General features: G+C 39.4%; 1 protein-coding gene across 14 annotated transcripts in view; it reads left to right on the forward strand.

The window, feature by feature from the left end:
* Positions 1-21,044, forward strand: part of ptprsa (protein tyrosine phosphatase receptor type Sa) — a 310,811-nt gene that overhangs the window by 45,728 nt on the left and 244,039 nt on the right. The window lies entirely within an intron of this gene.

Consider the following 21,044-nt stretch of genomic DNA (forward strand, 5'->3'; position numbering starts at 1 on the left):
GAGGAAGTGCACTTTAGTGGAGATGTTTGGAATACCTTTGATAAGGGAAAGTACAGTCAATTAGGTAATTATTGAGTACAGTCATTGCCAGTAAAATTGATATGTTTTAAGTGATTGCAGTATTAGCTCATTGGGGGTACTGTTCAGTATAGCTTGGATACAAGATGAGACATGCTGGGCATGGAGGCGTACTGGTTCTGTATGTATGCAACATATTTGCCCACAGATGTTGCAGTTGTGCCTGTAGATCCTGCCCACTTGTAGGTTGCCAAAACTGATGTCCCAATTGGCCCATAAACACTTGATAAATTGGCAAGAAAATGTGGCAACCAGGCAGGCCAAAGAAGGGCTCTAACGTGGCAGAAACATTCCTGGACAACCTTTGCTTTGTTTGGACAAGCATTATCCTGCTGAAAGATGCTAGTTGGAAGCCCTACCAAGAGAGGCAAAGTATATGTCCGCAGGATGTCCTGCAGATATCACTGAGCTGTTGGTATCTTTTATATGACTACATGGGATGACCAGATGTTGTGTGTGATGGCTTCTCTGATTATCACATCAGTGGTTGAGGCAGTGTCTTGCTCCACAGCAAAGATGGGGCTGAAAACTGAACTCAAACCTGTTTTTCATCGGCACTTAAATGGAAAGTGGTTTTATCAAAAAATATATTTGGTTTCCAGTCCACAGCAGTAATGTTTCTCGTTCACAACATCACATTTAAATTCCATTCCTAGTGGAGGGATACATGCAAAATAGTCCCCAATAAATCCTATTATTTTGTTAGATTTTTTTTTTACCATCATATGTTATATATAAAACTCAGAAGATGTGTAGCTTCACGGGTGGGTCTATACAGCCGTGCACTGTGGATGTACCTGATATATGTGAATAAGCTCTGTTCTGATTGGCTGCAACATATTGAACTTTATTAACGGAGTGTTTGTTATACCTTGCTGAAATTTCTGGTTAGAATGAACAACTTGTTCTCCCAGTGTTTTTTCTAAAATCTCTTCACGGTGGCTGTAAAAGGCCTTATTTGTGGGCGGAGCCTCGGCAGGCTTTTTCCAGAAGCTTAAACAGCAGATAAAGCAGTTCTTTTACTGTTGTTTATAAGGCGGACGTCCTCGTTTGGCACCGCATGTAATCGATGGGGTAAGTAAAGGGTGTGGGAAATGCCGAGCCTTCAGCCTCCTCACCCTCATTATCCCACTCACACGAGGTAAGAGGGAGGCCACCGCGGCCCCCGCGCCGCTCTCAGCCCCCCTCAGCCCCCCGCTCATGTTCTGATTACTTTAATCCAGTCAGTCTAGAACAGAGGAGCTAACCCTGGTCACCCTGCCCACTGGACGACCTCTCTCTCTTTTCTCTTTCTTTTTTCTTGCTCTATCTCTTTTCTCTCTTTTTCAGCTCTTTCTTTCTATCTTCTTCTTCTAGTCCCACTCTTGTATCTTTGAGTTCTTTTACTTTCATGCATTCTCTCTCTCTGCTCTCTCTTTATCTCCTCCTCTCGTTCTCTTGTTTGTTTTGCTCTCCTTCTTTTTGTCTCTATTTCCTTATTTTCTATCTCTCTCCATTTGCTTATTCTTTTCCTTCTTCTTGCACACTTTAGCTTATTTTCTTTTTCTTTCTTTTTCTCTTACTTATTCTTTTACTCTTTTTATCTTCTTTCTCATGTTTGTTATTTTTCTGTCACTTTTCTCTCTCTTTCTCTCACTCTTTGTCCCTCCTTGTCTTGTCAAACTTTTTCTTTCTTTCTTTCTTTCTTTCTTTCTTTCTTTCCTTTTCTTCTTTCCTTTCTTTCCTTCCTTCCTTGTTTTCTTTCTTTCTTTCTTTCCTTTTCTTCTTTCCTTTCTTTCTTTCTTTCTTATTTCTACATCTTTCTTTCTTTCTTTCTCATTTCTACATCTTTCTTTCTTTCTTTCTTTCTTTCTTTCTTATTTCTGCATCTTTTGTTCTTTCTTCCATTTCTACATCATTCTTTCTTTTTTCTGTTTTGTTTTTTCTTTCTCATCTCTGTTTTTCTCTGCATATCCCTTTCTTTTTTCAGATTTTTCTTTGTCTTTCCTTATTTCTATTACCATATCTCTCTGTCTTTGCTCTCTCTCTTTTGCTCACTCTTTTCTTTCCCACATCTTTCTTTCTTTCCCTATATATAGTGTCTCCATCTGTCTGTATTTTCTCTCTTCCTCTTTCCTTTTTTCTTTTCTCCCTTTTCCTCTTTCTCTCTCTCTCTCTCTCTCTCTCTCTCTCTCTCTCTCTCTCTCTCTCTCTCTCTCTCTCTCTCTGTTGTCACTTGCTGTCACTCCTCCCTCCCCTCTCCTGACTCTCTAAGTGCTCTATGTGAGCGATAGCATCATGCGCTAATGCTGGAGGCTAACGCCCCACGCAGCGTGTGTATCTCATCCCCGTCGCTGCGGTGTGCTTTTAGTTATCGGGGCCGCCATCAAGGTCAAGACTGATGGATCCTGTAGAGGCTTTTACATTAGTGGTCTGCGATGGGCGGAGGCGGGGGGACAGAACCTGTCCTGTCTCTGTCGGTGTTTTATCACACTCACGGGCCGAGACGGGACGCTGTTTAACCGAGAGGAAGCTGGAGGAGGAGCAGATTCATTAATGGAGGTCAGAGGACGAAGGCTGGACAAAGTTACGGCTGTTACCCATCATCCTCTGCAGCACAGTCAGTCAGTCAGTCAGTGAGCTCAGCCACACTGTGTTCTAATGTTGAGGCATCGTTCCCAAAAACGGGATCCAGCCTTTTCCAGGAACTGTGATTTTATAATGAGGGTTTATCACTGTTACACAATTAACCTTTTATGAGGAAGAGGAGCAGAAGGAGGAGGAGCTTTAACCGTTAAAAGCTGTGGATGATTTACAGATTTTGTGATGTATTCTCATAGTGTAAAAAAATGCATTTTTAGAAAGCAACCTGTTAAGTCTACAGCAGCTATGAGAAGTGTTTTAGACTTCACCACTGTTGGAAGTAGGCACAGTGCAGAGCAGCCAATCACAATACAGGTAATGTGCACATGTGTATATATTGCAAAACATGTGCAAAATACTCTTTTTTTATTTTTTTTTGGCATGTTAAATGTATAAATACCTGATGCACTGTTAAATGTGTGGACAGTCTTCTGGTAATGGAGGGGGTGTGTTTGAGTAAAAGGTTTGTAATATAGAGATTGTGAGGATGAGTTGTTGAAAAATGGACAGGCTTATGGCTGGTAATGAGCATTGTGGTGGAGCAACTGGGCTAAAATTCAGTATAGCTACCAACCAATCAGACAGAAGAATAGGGAAATGGGGTAGGTGCTCAAGGTAAGGAGATATATTAGAGAGATAAGAAGATGTGATAGTGGGTGCCAGATGGACTGAACACTCTTTTTATTCCAGTATCCACAGTGTCTTGCATGAATCAGGAATACATCATGGAAGGCATTACCATGCACAGTAGACAGCACAGTGGTAATGACCGTGACTGAAACGTGAAGGCCACATTCATATATATATATATATATATATAAGACCTCACACAAACCCAAATCCAATTCCATGGGATGTGGCAAAAGTCATGGGACATGATACCAGTTCATGTCCCATGTCTTTTGGTCTATATGTATATAGATATACAGTATATGTGCATGTGTTAATATAGTTATTAGTGCACATAGATATAGTGATACTACTGTGACACGTCAGGAATTTGTGTCATGTTTGGCCGCACTTACCACAATAATGCATGATAATACGAACCGAAATGCTGAATTATCTGCCTTTTGTTCATCTATGAAGAAGCTGAAAATGATAACAGGTCTGTCTCTTTTGTATTTGAGTGGAGTGACAGTCAAAGATAAGTCCCCCATGTCCCCTGAGGCCTGAAACACTGCTGTCTTGTTGTCTTTTATATGAAAATGTCTGCTTTATTGTCTTTTAGCAAGATTTCCTCAGTCTTTCTGTCTTTCTTCCGAGAAGTCAATCTCATTCTGCAGCACAGCCCCACTTCACCCCACTGTCACGCATGATCAGAGAGCCTGGCACTCGGCATCCACACTTCATACCTAGCGTACACACTTTGTAGTGGCTGCTGCTGCTGCGGAGTCACTCTCGTTTCCAGGCCGCTGCCACTTTGCTTAGTAAGGACGAGCGCTCAGATGAAGGCAGCCCTTGAAGGTTTGTGCATAACAATGACAGTAAGGAGTGTGAAGACAAGGTGGCAGTACAATTAATATAATCCCTTTTGTTTCCTTCTGAGTAATAGACTTGCTTGTCTGCAGTCTGCCGTGCATATTTCAGAGTGATGACTAAAACCAACTGGCACATAAATCCATTATAACTGTTTTTTTTTCTCTACTTAAACCATTAAACCATTAAGAAAAAACAAGCAGTGTGCAGAAGTGTCACACATGCTCTGTCTGTTAGATCTGCTGACTCTATGAACTGGAGTTTGGTAGAGGTAAAGTAATAACTCTCACAAGATAAATGTAATGACTGTGCCAACAACCTTTCAGTCCCAATGACGTTCTCTGGTTTGATTCCTAAGATGGGCATCCACGACTAGAAGTGGGACAAATATTCATATTGAGATCTACCATATAATTTCAGTCATATCGTATCGATACATGTTGTCCGTATTGATATTTTTAAAAATCATAGACACTCTGTCACAGTGTAAGGATGAAAGGATGGACGTAATTGCAGATAAAGTAAATTTGATGAAGTAAAACAAGATCAACAAAAGCAAAACAGAAAACAAACATTAGAAAAGCTAAAAGCACAGGGATAGCAAAATAACAAAGACAAAAGAACGAAGACTAGTCAAAACTAAGAAAACAATAATACTGGAAATAAAAAACAAACCTGGCACATACACAGCATAGTAGCACACTAAAGACTGCAGGGCTTATATACACAAGGAGGGTGAGGAACACCTGGGCCAGGAAACAAGGGGGAGGGGTTGCATGCAAACAACACACAAGGTGAAGACACGGTCCCACTTTATAATAAGTGTCCCGAAGTACTATGTAGTTACACGGTAACAATCCATGTAACTACAGTGTAACTACTGATGAAGTACACATTGTTACAGATAAACTACAGAGATACAGTTTATGTAATTGCACATGTGTATTAAGGTTAATTTTGACTTGTGTAAGTACACACATGTACCAGGGTGAGTGTACTTACACACGTGTAATAATGTGTGTAGTAGACAATATCTGTTGGATAAGTTTATACTCAACTTATCACACACACACACACACACACTATTACACATGTGTAAGTACACTTGCTCTATTACTTGTGTAAGTACTTGTGTAAGTACACTGACCCTGGTACATGTGTGTACTTACACAAGTCAAAATTAACCTTAATACACGTGTAATTACATAACCTGTACCTCTGTAGTTAATCTGTAACAATGTGTACTTCATCAGTAGTTACACTGTAGTTACATGGATTGTTACCATGTAACTACATAGTACTTAGGGACACTTATTATAAAGTGGGACCAAATACACTAATGGCTAGGGCGGGGCTGTGGCAGAGACAGGACAACACATAGGGGAAGAAAACAAAACAGACTGAAAGGCAGGACAGAAAAAGAAGGAACAGAAAAGGAGACACACAAGACATACAAGGGCTAAGGCTGTGGCACACTCTAAACTCCCTAAGACTTATCCCCACAGTTTGACATACTAAAGTTACTGCTTCATTGCTACACATGGTGGCGCTAATCAAATGAATAAGGTAAGCCTGCGGTGAAGAATATTGGTTGTAAAATTCTGTGAATCTGACACCAATTAATCTATTTTCTTTAATAGTAATTTCATTATTTAGGAGTATTTTATTATCTTCAGTGACACAGATGCTGTAAAGTTTTGTAGAGATTAGTCAGGCACTATATTGAGTATTGCAGGATCACAGTATCATGATTATTTTCACATTATCATGATTCTCGCCCCTATCCATGACTGGGCTTCCTTTAAGCAGTCATTATCTGTTTCATTTATTCATTATTTTTCTGCCACATGTTTTACATTTTTCTTAAATTTTTCAGTTAGTTTACTAAATCATTTGAATGTAGCATAAATGTTTCATAATCCAAATGTTTCTGTGTCAAGAAATAACAAAAACATGGCAAAAAGGTAAAGCATTTCTTATAGTTATATAGTTACATCATCTCATTCAAATCTCATTCAGTATTAAAATATGTACTCTTCTTCCTAAAAAAAAAAAGCTAATCTTGTCTGGAATTATACTTAAAAAGCTGTATTTTCCACACTATTTCCACTCATCTTTTTTAAAATTTGTTCAAGTAATTATTATTAAGAAAACACCACATAGTTTTGTTGTCCTGAATGAAATCTGCTGCCTATAAGGGTTAAACATTTTGGGGATGTTTATTTCATTTCTCTTTACGGAATAAAGAAAGAGAGAAGCGGTAAGAAATTGGAGTAGAAGTGAATCTGCTGCACATACCTGAAGAAATGTATTTCACTATTTGCTATTTTTATCTCAGAAACATGAAAGACGTGTACCTGGAATAAATCAGCGGTGCAGTTAGACGTGCTATGCTGCCACAAACAGAATGATGAGCCTCAAGAAAGAAAGTGAATAAATGATAAAATGGTTTGGGAATGACGGTGTGAAAATGGGGTTCACTTTGTGATGATAGTGTCGTGGAAGGCGGTGTATAAATGGAACTAAATGGAATTTATCTTGAGCACATTTATGGAATTGGATATTTCAGCACTCATGTTTGTCAAATCGCAGTCCTCCTCCAGGGCTTTCCGTCACCATCTCATGATCTTCCAGAAGAGCTTTCAGGAACTGCAGTGAATTGTAATCTGTAAACTGGAAAGCCACCAATTCAGAATTAATGGATTCTTGATCTTGGTGTTTTCTGCTGCATTAGAAAGGTTTATCACCATGAGCCAAAACAGTAATCATCTTTGTTCACAGATGGATCTGCTTCTTTTAGTCATGTATCTGTAATGGATTAATTCATAATGCATTGTATGGCATACATAATACTATATAATTGCCATTAGATTGTATAATAAATCATATGTACGAAAAGTGACATACATTTCACATGTATAATGCCTCAGAATATCTGTCATAATATAATACTATAAGACATAATATAACCTGTATGTACAAGGTAACATATTTCTTTTTTTAACGTGCTATGTATGCCAATATAAGTTAACAAAGTATTGCCAAAATAATTCACTCACCCATCCAGAGTCATTGATCTCAGGTTCTGATCACTTCCATGACTACAGGTGTTTAAAACCAAGCACTTAGGCATGCATATTGCTTCTACAAACACTACTGAAAGAATGGGTGGCACTCAGGAGCTAAGTGAACTCCAGTGTGGTACTTTGTTAGGATGCCACCTGTGCAACAAGTCCAGTCGTGAAATTTCACTACTCACTGCTAAATATTCCACAGCCAACCGTCAGTGATAATATAACACAGCGGAAGCGACTAAGAACAACAGCCACTCACTCGGTCAGTGTAAAAAACAGAGTGGAGTCAGCAGATGTTGAGGCACATAGTGTGCAGTGGTCGCCAACTTTCTACAGTTGCACACCTCCAAACTTTATGAGGCCTTCAGATTAGCTGGTAATCAGTAGAACATAGAGAGCTGCATGGTTTCAAGGGTTCCCATGCCTATGCAGCTGCATCCAAGCCTTTTATCACCAAATGCAATGCAGGCGAGTGGATACTTTTGAACATGCAGTGTACTTACACATTTATATTCAAGCTTACGGTGGTCATTATAAATGATTATGTATGCCACATAATGCATTATGAATACAGGATTCATAGAAAGCGTTATTTGTTTTTTTTTTTTTGTTTTTTTGTCCTAATTTGTTTTTACAAAAAGCCAAACAAAAATGTTGCGTCTAATTAATGATTTTTTAAACCACAGAATTGTTTATATTTTTTTCTTTTATAATGATAGTCCCATTGTCCTTGCAAGTTGGTGAAAACACTGCTGAATTTAGAAAACTTTCAAATTCTTTAGAATTTCTGTTTAAGAACATTTGTTGAATAAATCCTTTTGTTGTCAAAACAAAAATTCTACAGCAAGTGCACCGGTGCTTCTGATCTTTTCTATGACCTAGATATTATCAAGCAATATATTATCAGCAGTATACAGCAATTAAATCTTAGTTAGAAACTAGAGATGAGCCGATTTAGTGTTTTTGTGGCCAAATGTCTATAGTATGATACCTACGGTGCCCAACAACAGTGGGGCTAGCGGTCAATGTGACCTTTTCCAGGCTTTACTTATTATATTGCATCAATATACAGGGCTTCTATAGTGTTCTGTGTTCTGTGTGTAGTCTTTCAAGATTAAATGTTCTTTACTTTAATGTGGAATCAATCACATTTTAAAACACTGGAGCTCAGATTGCCATGTGAGTATGTTCTCTCTGTTTATTAGTCAGAGCTGTATATGGAGCAGAAGCTATAAAGTAAGTACAGGAAGAAGATCCTGTGTTCTAGACTAGTGCAGATTTCAGTGCTGTTTATACAAATTTTTAGACTCAAAATTTCAGTGACAACTAATTTTTGTGCTAGGAACAGAAATGTAATAGGGGATGGTTAAGGGTTACGCTCATTCTGGTTCCCAAATGCAACAGATTACATATTTTTCACTAAATATCAGAATATTTCACATTTAAATCATTTTAAAGCAAAACAGAATGCTACAGTAGGAACAGGAGCTGTACCCACAGGAAGCAGAGGTGGAGTTGACTAAACCACTAATCGGAAACATTATCGTCAGTTTAATCAACAACTAAAATAATCATTAGTTGCAGCCCTAATTTCAATTGTCCACTATTCCAAAGAGGACAGTTTGGTTCAATTAAAGTGATTCAGTCGTTTTTCAGTCTTTCTATCAGAACTTATGCAAACTGAAAGCCCAAATACAAATCTATCCTAAACCATAATCTTTCTTATTCAGAAAATGATCTGATTAACAGGTTTGTTCCGGCAGAACCTACCGATCCTACGCCCCGTGATTTCCTCTCGCCAGCCGGAGTCTCTGGGGGTCCGCTGTCATTCGCAAAGAGCCAAAGTCAAGGTTCTGGCGGATTAGCGCGGCTTCCAGTGGCACCGTTTCAGGTTACTCTGTGCACCTTACTAAATGGGTTTAAATTTTTAATTTGCTCAGGAACAAAGATCACATCATTGGAGGATAGCATAGCGGTAATTTATTTAAGAAGTCCTCTCTGAAGGGAGAGTGGAGAGTTATTTTGGTTTGAGCTGAGTTTGAGTTTGAGGAGGACGAGTGAGCGGATGCGGTCGTACTCGCCTCTCGACGAGGTAACAGAAGAAAACACCTGAGCTGCTGAGAGCAGACGAGGGCCAGTGTGTGCTTTCTGACTGGAGTGGATTTAACCCATTTTTTAAATGGCTTGGGTTGGTTTCCTGGAGATGTGTTCAGCTTAGTCTTAGAGTACATGTCTCTTTCAATAGAGAATCTCCATTCACAGTGCTGTGCAGTCCAGGACTAGACTGGAAACCAAACCTGTAACAAATTATAGAATAATTACATTCCGTTATCATTCTGTATTGGCTAAAGTGAGCAATTCTTATTGTTTTTAAATCCAGAGCTTGTACATTTAAATCATGTTAAGGCTCATTTTTGCTCAATATTAATTACGGATATGTTCTCTGAAAGCTTTTAGATACAGACAAAACTATGAAGTATCAGTGGCAATCGTGGAGGCAGTGTAACTAATAGATCAAGCGAAAAACAACGACTGCCATATGGACACGGCAAAGAAGAAATTCTGGCCGAAAATAAACTTTTTACACTGTTTACAGCCATTTACAGCATTTCATTGTGTTTGTTGCAGGTACATTATTGCAACTCTTCCACCATCACCATGATTGTTGTTGCCAGAGACTTTTGACTCTGAACTGCCCTCCAGTGGATGTTATTTTTTGAGCCTTGAAACTTTACACAGTTGGGTGATTGTAGTCTTTTAGGAGATAATACAGTAAAAACTCTCATCAGTGAAGGATATTGGTCTTGCACGCCCCGTTAATCAAACCATAGTCTACATTGGGGAGGGCAGTATTACTATGAACCATGTTACCTCATAATACATTTAAGTTTGAGCCTCAGCCTCTCTCCACCCACTTTACTCTGACAAGATGCACCCAGTTATATAGTACAAAAAATATAGTATTGGTTTAATGTTTAGAACCTCTACTTTCTATACATATTATGTTTCAAAGAGCCACAAGTGAGCAGTATTAAGTATTGTAAATATATTACCTGTTGTTGTTATTGCCAGTGATTCTGGATTTCTCCTTCTACATTTTTGTGAAATTATGCTTAAAATGTGTAAATATTTAGACAATTTTAGTGCTGATGAAGTGGAAGGTCGTTTTGTTTGGTAGTTTATGAATGTGAAGTATATAAATCATTAAAAAAATTGTGTTCATACTCCTTGTAGAAATATTAGGTTCCAGTTATTTGGAGTAGTCTCCAGTTTTTACTGGAAACAAAGTCAATGAAGATGATTCCAAGATTTTATTGCACATTTCTTTCTTAGTACTAGAAAACAAAGGATAAGAATTGAGATATTTAAAAAACATACGCATTACAATATTAGTTATGTGCATAAATTACCATTATAACCAATGCTGTGAACAACAAGTTCTACCAGCAGACTTCTAAAGGCGATCATACAAAGGAGAAAGTTTTAATGTAGAACATGTAATATTGAGGTAAAAGGCTTTGATTTGAAGTAAAAGTATTTGGTGTAGCCCCATCATCGGCCTAGGTGTAGTCAAATCTTGACCCTTGCGAATACTGTTAGTGTAGGAGGCAGTGGTGGAGCCAACCCCCTGGGCACCTGACTGGACCAAGATGGTGGCAATGGGGAGGATGGAAGAAAAATGTGTGAATTATTTGCTTCTTAAAGCTCTTAAAGACAGGTGCAATTAGAGGTCTTTTAAATGTGGCAGCTGTTGATTGGTCAAGTTAAGGTGACTTAGCGTAATTCTGACAGTTTCTGAGAGTTTCAAATGCTAAGCTTACATATCTATGATCTATTTGACCTGAGCAAGGCAGTGCATGCTATCCATCCATCCGTTCACCCGTCCGTCTTTGTGTCCATCCATTCTTCTTATCTGCCTCTTCCTGCTCAGGGTTATGGTAGGTCCAAAGTCTACCAAGAATAGTCATTGGGCACAAAGCAGAAATGCCCCTGGACAGGTTGCCTGTCTATCCTGGGGTGGCAGAGCAAGTTGTGATGCTCTAAAAATGAAACTATCCATCAACCAGCCCCCAACCCCCATCCCCCGAACCTCAGCCTGCATCATGGGTGGTGTTTTTGATCGCAAGCCACAGTTGCAATTTTTAGTAAATTCAATAAACAAAGGGTCTATTGAAGCATGTGAGGATGGCTTCAGGGTGGTCTCTCAAAGCTGGAACGCCTTGAATCAGAGAACACTTGTTAAAATCCACTGCCAGCTTTATCTCAATCTGATGTTCACAAACAGGGTGGCAGATCAACAAAGAAACATCAGTGGAAACAACTGGAAGCAGCAACAAAACGCTCATGTTACATGAGTGTCTGGTTGTTTCATCAGGCTTTAAACTGTTACAGCCATATAATGTAATTGATAAAGCTCTGCTGTATGGTAGACGCTTGTAGCTCTTCAGTTGTTTGTTAATAACAGTAGTTTCTTTTAAGTATGCACAGAAAAGTTAGTTCACTATACTGATATGGACAAGTGACAAATAATTCTTTTTTTTTTTAAGGTGCATTCATGCTGGTTCATTCTGTTTATTGTTGACATAAGTTTGTATAGCTCCCAACTGTCATGCGCTATGGGTTTTGCACTGCTGCGTGTCCATGTGTGCATAACAAGCAATGGTGTGCACTATGGGTGTGCCATATCATATTGTACACGATAATATCGCCAACATTTGTTAATATCGTTCACGATATTAAAACCCTGAAATATCGTGCCATATCACCCACCCCTAATTATCACATCAGGGTACAACCTTTTAGCTGTTTTTACCAAAAGAATAATTCACACTGTACTCATTTCCCATTATGTATCTACTAGAGACAGATTATAACTGTCCAATGTCATTAATTTTACTGCAGCACTGGATATGTGGAGATATATGGAGTGCATTATTAATATTGTGCAGTAGTGTATTCTTGAAAAAAAATCAATGTCATCATATGTTGCCATATCGGCAAGAGTATCATTATCGCAAAAATACCATGAAATATCATGATATTATTTTAAGGCCATATTGCCCACCCCTAGTGTGCACACATCAGAGCTGTGCCTGTTGACACTTCGCTGCCAATATAGCAATGAACGTCTGATTATCTGTCTAGGTTGTATTTAGTCACTGGCACACTTGATTTTTTTTTATGTTGCCAAGATAGCAATATGCCGGAAACTTGCGTGGGCACCACCTCACTTCCAGGCCACCATGCTCATCTGCATAGATATATTCACAAGCACCTTTTGATATTTAACCAACGCAGGACTAAAGGCGTTGTCGTGTTGGGATGTGCTCAGAATATTCTTTGACTAAAAACATTGTAGCTCACAGAAAGCTCTTGTGAATTCTGGACATTGTTTCAATCTGTGCAGTAGGTTTACACTAGAAAAAATTTACTTAAATAATTTTCAGTCCACTATAGAAAGAAATTGATCCAACAGAATCAGTTTTTCTTGCTTGGGTGCCATTCAGGTTGGTTTATTTGATCAAAAATATCCTCATCATTTAATCAAATAAGCACATAAAGTGTTCCCTGGACTGGTCAAAACTTTTGTGTTAGTAGTCCAGGGCCAGACCCTGATGTGCGGAAAAAATACAGTTATGTCACTTCCTGTGTGCTACATTTTTAACTGTCCACAGACAACACGTAAAAAGTTTAAACAGAACAATTCAAAGAGAGAAATGAGGGTAAAAATCTGAAGCTTGAATTGTTTTTTTTTATATATACAGTGAACACCATATCTTAAAAGGTTTATCAACATATTTGGAATTGGCATAAATTTAGAAAAGGCTTATAAATGGAAACCCTGTTTGTGACTCCAGTGGGTTAAACTAAGAACAAAAACGAGTATATTTTTGGCATTCAGGCCACACAGCATCGCTCTGGCTCTGGAACTGATTTGGTTTAAAGCTCTGCAAATGAAGTGTGTGTACACCAGCTGAAGCAAAGCTGCTGCAGGTGCTCATAACCTCTCTTCGTCTGCAGCTCATGCTAAAGCTCCTCCACCCACAGCAGTTTAACTCCCCTCGTTTTCTCATTTCAGTAAAAGCCTCCTGTTTCCTGTAAACGCTGCGGCCAAACTCTTCATGATCGGCCAAATGCTCGTCTCCGTAACGCAGTAAGCAGCGTCGCCGTAATCATCATTACATGTTACTATCCTGGCTGTTGGCCCCTGCACCAGGCTTTGGAAGTGTGTGTGTGTTTGGAAGTGTGTGTGTGTGTGTGTGTGTGTGTTTTTACCGAATGCTTCTGCATAAGCGCTGATCAGCAGTAATTTATTAAATTTGCCATCAAAGCCGCCACTTATCCGCATGGGCTTTTTTTTCTCCAGCCACTGGACTTTGCTGCTGCTGCGCTATCATGCAATTCATCCTTAATGAGTGTGGATTAAAGAGGATGATCCGAGCTTTGCAGAGCCTGCTCCAGACCTCCGGAGGTCAAAGTCAGCCTGGAATTCCATGCAAAATCTTGTCCCAGTAGGTAATAGTAATAATAAACAAAATGATTTTTCTATCCCTGACCCACTGTGATGTCAACTGTATCCTCCCCTCCCCCCGTGAGGATAAACGGTGATTAAACGCATCATGTGTGTTTATTCACGAGTGACGGGAATCACTAGAGGCCTCAAAATATATTATTTCAGATATTTTAATTGTGAGAGATGTGCAGTTCATGTGGAAACACTCACAAATTGGGTTCAATTTAGTCAAATCAGGTAGTTTTATTGGCATTACTGCAATTGAATTGAAATTACGTTACTCTCCTTCCCGAAGTTACATCAAGTACAGCAAAATAAAAGAATGACACACTAAATGTACAATACAAAAAGGTCACAGATATAGACATACGTGAGCCATGAGACACCAGACAATAGTGATGAGGGGATTAAAGGGGGGATGACAGTACCAGTATAAACAGAACCCATATAAACAGCAGTGCAGATATAGGTTTAAAAGCTTGTAAAGTGAACAAGTGCATACAGTTTTTAAAATATCACAGTTGTAGAGGGGAATTCTTTCTGTTTCTTAGTGGTGTGTAATAAAAGTTCTTGATTTGATATACCACCTCATAACCAATTAAACTAAACAAAAAAAATGTGTCTGCTACAAATAATATATGGAAATAAATATGGAAAGGGCCTAGTTTACTCAAGCGTAGGCGTGTCTATAGCCCCTTTCAACACCTACATTTCTCTGATAGGCTAAACCCAGATGGCAAGTTTCACTTCAGTGCAGTTTTAAAATGTCTAATAGTACAATAGTGAGTTTTATTATTATGTAAAGGGTTTGGTTTGGTTTGGTCGACAAAGGCATTGATGTGTTAAATTCAATTTTACTTGACATTTCTATTATTATCTTTGAAATTTCACAAAGTAGATGTATGGTTTTAACATTTTCTCAGTCTACCCATTTGTTTGTATCTTATCTTATTGTGAGATCGTACATGGCCCACACACTTAAAGTTGCAAGGCTATAAATAATGATTTGTTCTCTCAATACAATTTGAACAAAATATAGTGTATCCAACAAGAAGTTCTTCAATGCAGCAATAAATACATGGTAGCTAACAGAAAGGGCAGAGGGATTCTACACACTGATATATGTATACTTTACTTTTTATTTTACAGTGTACAGTAGGTCAATAGTTTACACCAGTTAAAATGTATGCAACTGGTTTTCAGTCCACAGGCTGAATGGCTACTTGTGGACTGGCAGAAAGATGCTAATGAAAACTATTTCTTCAGACATGTTGTGTCTTGAGACTGTAAAGTGAAATATATATATATATATATACATACATTATATAAAACATTTAATTTGTTCCAAATATTTATTTATTCTTTTTTTTTTTTTTTGAGTCCTGATACTGTGATGCTATTTATCCACCTATAAAATCCCAATTACAGGACCTTTTACTAATCTCATCCTCACGGCAGTTAAATCACGTCAGTGGGCGTTTTAGGTCTCGTGTGGTGCAGAAGGCCGCAGCTCATGCCATATCTACCGTTTGCTTGACGTCTCTTGAGAAAACCTATGGATTTACAGCCCTGCGTAAAGATGTAACAGTGATATCTTGGCCATCTGCTGAGAAATATGGCACGTGATCAGTAAGCGCTGTTACGGCTCGGCCTACGTTATGGAAAGCCCTCCGGGGGGGGCGGGACATGAAGGATGAAGAACGAGCTTGGCTCTGTGAGTAGCCATAAACGAGCGTGTGTGAATGATTTATCGTAATTAATCCGCCGTGTCCAGTCCCCTGGCCGAGACACATCTGTGACCATGTGCTGTTTTCAGTGTTGCAATGTCACTGAAGGGCAATGGGATTTAGGCTGCTTTTGCGGGGCTTTTTTCCCTTGAAATCTCTTGGTTATATCAATACCAGTGACCCGTTATCCTCTGCGCTTGATACTCTAGTTCTGTTTCCACAGCTTTTTGTATGAAACACTCGAGAGAACTTCGATACGGTTGGATATTTAGCTTGTTTTTTTTATGGTTGTTTCAATTGTTTTAGTGAAGTTTTTTCTTATTGAAGGCCCCAAACAGCACTCTAGTTTGACCCAAAGCCATTGGCAGTGCTCCTATCTGGTTGGCAGTGCCCGCAGTAATTATTATTCAGGCTTTGCTGAGAGCTAGCGCTAATATAATGGCTGCTGTTGCACTTATCAGCACCAAACAGCGCCGCTAATGAAACTCCGAGTCAGAGTGGCTGGAGCTGGAGGCCTTTGTCGAGGTGAAAAAGGGGCATTGTGGGCAGACAGCTGTGGAGAACAATGCGGGCGCTGAATCAGTCGAGTGTGTCCGCTGTGTACGCTTGCAGTGTGCCGTCTGGGGGAATGCGGTGGTTTTGGCTGCCTGGCTCCGTGCTGATTGGTTCCCTGTGGTTTGGGTACTGCTGGGTTCTATATGCTTTGTACGCGTGCACTTGGCATCCGTCGGCGGAGATGAGATGGAAACGCCCACAGACGTTTTCTGGTTAGCGTCTGTGTGAAATCGCAGGGCTGTAAACGTCAGTAAGCCGGCACATGTTGCTTGAACCAGCTTAGCAGGATGGCGTGTGTTTGGAACTGGCGTAGTGTTCCGTGGATCCGTCGTGATCGGTGCTGTGCCACGCGCTCCCTGAGGTCTTGGCTTGGTACGGGCCGCGCTGCCACTTTCATGCATTTATAAGGGATTTGTTTCCGCATCCGTTTGTACACTTTATCCCATTAGCTAGCGTGTCTCAACGCAACAGGGATGCAATGCAGCGCGTTCGTGCAGGGCATAAGAATGGTAGCATTCCTTAACCTTCATGTATTATATCACAGTTACAGCTGCAGATAAAAGCATGGTGTAATATTATCTGACTCATAGAGCTCATAAAGAAACAAGAGGAGAAAGTGTAAAAAGTGCAAACATGGGTTCTAACCTTTCAGTACAGACCACATTTGTGTTTGTGAGTCAAAAAGAGCAACTATTTTATTATTATTTTAATCTGATGGAGAATACAGTCTGCTTTTACAGAAAGAAAATGTTTTTTTTTAGTCTAATCATACAGAATGTTAACGGAATACAAATGCATTTCATCACACCTGTTATAGAATGTTTTTATTAAGAATTTGAACCCTTTCAGACTCTGTGTCTATTGCAGTGGACATCATATCCACTGCATAGCTTGATTTAGGGTGTGATTCAGTGTGTGTTTGGTATCATCCTGCTTTTACTAAAGGCTGAGGTTTGGGTACATGTTTTTGGTGGAAAAAAAAAATCTTGATTCAAGACAATGTGTTACATAACACACGTTTTAGGGTTTTGAAATTAGCTTTCAAGAAGACTACAGAAAAACTAGCTGTCAGATGCAAAGACATCATACATAAACATCAGATTAGAAGAGATTTTAACAGCTTTTCATCAAATTCACACATCGGTGCTTCCAACAATGAAACAAGTAGAGGGAAAAGGAAGGGGGGAAAAAAGAAGAGGTTACAGGTGTTATATTATAAGTGTGAGCCTTGTAACACTGCAGTCAGTCATTATTGAAGTGCTTAAGTGTGATGGATGGTTTTGCGCAGAAAATGCAATATTCCACTCAATTAAAAACTAGATTAATCCGAGTTTAGTCCAGTTACTTATGGGTCAGAACCTTTGTTTTCCTCTCTAATTTTCCTTGTGTGGCCCTTCACAGCAGAAAGCCTTTCTGAGCATCAGTTCATCACTAGCCCACCATCTCCCAATTTACCATACCCCATGATGAGTCACCATCTGTCGCTCCGGTGACCACTTTCCACGGCCAATATGTTCAGAGCTTGGAGGAAAACAGCCACGGTTGGTCTCTTGTGTATCGGGGGGATGAAAGCCATGCTCCACCCTTCTTATATAATAACACGTGAGAGAGTGTCCCTCTGTCTGTGTGTGTATCTATCTGTCTGTCTAAATATCTGTCTGTCTATATAACTGTTGTATGTTCCTGCCTGTATGTGTGTGTCTGTTTGTCTATCTGTTGCATGTATGTATCTACAATTCCTGTCTGTCTGTCTAACTGTTCTGTACATCTGTCTAACTGCTATCTGTCTCTGTCTTTATGTATGTATGTATGTATGTATGAATGTATGTATAAGACTCTCTTTGTCTAACTGTTCTGTCTGAATAACTCATCTGTCTATCTAACTGTTACATCTATCTATCTATGTCTCTCTTTCTCTCTTTCTCTGTCACACACACAATGGCAAAGCTAGCATTAGCTCAGGGCTAATGTTCCATGCGATTAGCGAAGCATCTGACAGAGGGCGTGTCCAGAGCGGAGGGAGCGGTAGTGCACCCGTGTGAGTTCGGAGGATAAACGCTGTACGTTACACAAATTCCAATTCGTCTTGGCTCGTGAGGACGCACTGCGGCCCGCCCTCTGTGCCCCGCGGCCTTCTGGGATTTCTCTCAGCCCTCAGCCGTTATAATTGGCTGGGCTCGAATTAAAGCGCCCTGCCAGGATGAGGAATCATGTCCGCCTGCCGGGCTGGTTGTCGTGGAAACTGTGCCCCCAGAGGTTGCCGGGGCCTGTACAGGCTGTGGAGCGAGAGACAGTGAGAGGGCGAGGGAGGGGTAGAAGGAGAGAGGGATGGGCTGTGAGATAAATGAAGGGGGGAAAACAGGCCTCTCATCAGAGCCAGCTGCTGACAGTGCAACAGGAGCACAGAGCTGAAAGATAGGAGGGCGAGAGTGAGCACGACATTTCGATACTCCTCTACTGTCAACGAGCGCTCTCACGCTGACGCTCTGATGCTGATCTATAACCCGTCTGCTTTTAAAAACCGCGCAGAGCTCATCACTGCGTAACCTTTCCTCCTGAAGCTCTTTACAGTGCTGCGATATGGAAAAAGGACTGCAACAGGACAAAATGAGTCGATTTTAATGGGTCTAGGGTGCGAGGAAAAGCTTGTATTCGCTTTTTGTTTTTTGAACAATGTAAAAAAAAAATACATTACCACTGGAAATATTTCGAATTCTTGGACATTAAGGAAAATTAGCTTATCTGCCTAATCATAGGTGCCAAGGTGTTTCGTAATGTGAGATTTGCATGGACTCCCATTCCATGAAGCTCTCTAAGATACACTGTTTTTGAGCTGTTCTGAAGGCCACATGATGTTTTGAGCTTTGTAGGGATTGGTTCTGCGACCTCTCTGCACACTATATAACTCAGCACCTGCTGATCCTACTCCCATAACCGATTTTATTGTTATTTTTATAAGATGAAAGAGCGAGTTGCTGTTTTTCCCAGCTGCTTCCACTTTGTTATAATATCACTGACAGTTGGCTGTGGAATATTTAGTAGTGAGAAAAATGTCATGACTGCACAGATGTTGCATCCTATCAAGGTATCACGATCGAGTTCCCATTCTTTCTAGGTTCATGGTTTCATACATCTGTGAGTGAATACTTTTGGCGATGTAGTGTATGTGACATTGATTGGGTTGAAATATGGTCAGATATCTGATTGATTGTTTTTTTGATTAATGACAGTCAAAAAAATGAGTAAAGAAAAACAACAAGCACTAGATGGTTGCATGGTTTTCTAACTCTTGCTATATAATGTTGCTGTTCTGTTGTTGTGTCCTCTCAGTGCAATGTACTGTTAGCAAACTGAAGAGAGTGTAGCCAGTTAGCTTTTAGCCTGGCCCCTGTTCGCTTCTTTGGGTTTGGCTTTCTCGGGCCTCACCAATAAAAAAAAAAAGTGTTTAGCTGCTGTTCGGTTAAGGTGAGCTAGTCCAGTTTTTTTTTTACAAGGGAGTGGATGTTGGAGAGAAAATAATTTGAAAACTAGTCTTGGCTAGTGTTAGCTTTTAGCCTAGTTTGAATCTCCATTGGCCTTTGCATTTTTTTTTTATTAGTGGTAAAAGGGCAAAGTATGTGACTTTAGTTGGTGAGAACTACTGTGTGCTCAAATGTCAAATATCAACCTTATTTATCACCCTGTTATTTTGTTTTTTTTTTGCCTCAGAATGAAACACTGTCATTCTTTTGGAAGAATATAACAAAAATTGACTTTCTTGGGGATGGTTTTGACACCAACAAATGATCAAATTTTGTTTCTGGGTCCCTTTTTTTGTGTGATGTGCTGTTATCAAAAAAAAGAAGAGATTGTAGCTATTTTAGATTTTTAGCCTTGCCTCCATTTGTTTCCCTGGGTTTTTTTTCTGGCAAGTCTTACCAGTAATACATTGTTTGTGGGATTTAAAAATAAAGAGAAAAGAGGGTAAAAGCTTAAGTCAGCTAGTGTTTTAGCCTAGTGCAGATCTCTGTTTGCACCCCCAGCATTCGGTCCCCACTTCTAGGGACACTGGCGCAAGAAATGTTGAGATAACGAGTCCTGGTTTATGTAACGGCCTGTATTTCTATAGCTAGCAGAGTCTGGAGATGATGAGGTTCTCTTCAGTATCAGCAACACCATATTCTCCTATAGTTTCCTTCTGTTTCAATTTTGGCTTTCTCTGGTGACTGCTGTTTAAATTGAAATTTACCCATTTTATAGATCTGTTTGGGTTCTGCTGGATTTTCTTTTGAAGTAGGAAAAAGTTTTGTTTGAAAAAGTTTGATGTTACAGTTTGTCAATTTCTATTTCACTAAACATGCCCATTATTGCACTATATGAAGAAGCACATTATATGACCCCTTCAATATGTTTTATTCCCAAAGAATGTATTTTTGGAGTGTGTATACAGCTCTGGAAAAAAATTAGATCACTAAAAATTGATGAGTTTCTTTGATTTTATTAAATTGAAAACTGCTAGAATATAATCAAGAGGAATATGGAATGGCATAAAGTTATCCAAAAGCAGTGTGTAAGACTGGTGGAGAAGAACATGCCAAGATGCATGAAAACTGTGGTTAAAAACCAGGATTATTCCACCAAATATTGATTTCTGAACTCTTTAAACTTTATGAATATGAACTTGTTTTCTTTGCATTATTTGAGGTCTGAAAGCTCTGCATCTTTTTTGTTATTTCAGCCTTTTCTTATTTTCTGCTAATAAATGCTCTAAATATTTTTATGTGGAATTTGGAAGAAATGTTGTCTGTAGTTTATAGAATAAAACAACAATGTTCATTTTACTCAACCATTTACCTGTAAATACTGAAATCAGAGAAACTGATTCAGAACCTGAATTGGTTTCCTATTTTTTTCCAGAGCTGTATTAAGTTTCTGCTTCATATGTGCTGTTCTGCTTTGGTATGATTCTCCAGTGAATGGGTCAGTTGGTTGCTGAGAGCTAGACTGAAGCACAGT

The sequence above is a fragment of the Astyanax mexicanus genome, chromosome 16 (assembly GCF_023375975.1).
Source record: "Astyanax mexicanus isolate ESR-SI-001 chromosome 16, AstMex3_surface, whole genome shotgun sequence".
Classification (NCBI taxonomy): Eukaryota; Metazoa; Chordata; class Actinopteri; order Characiformes; family Acestrorhamphidae; genus Astyanax; species Astyanax mexicanus.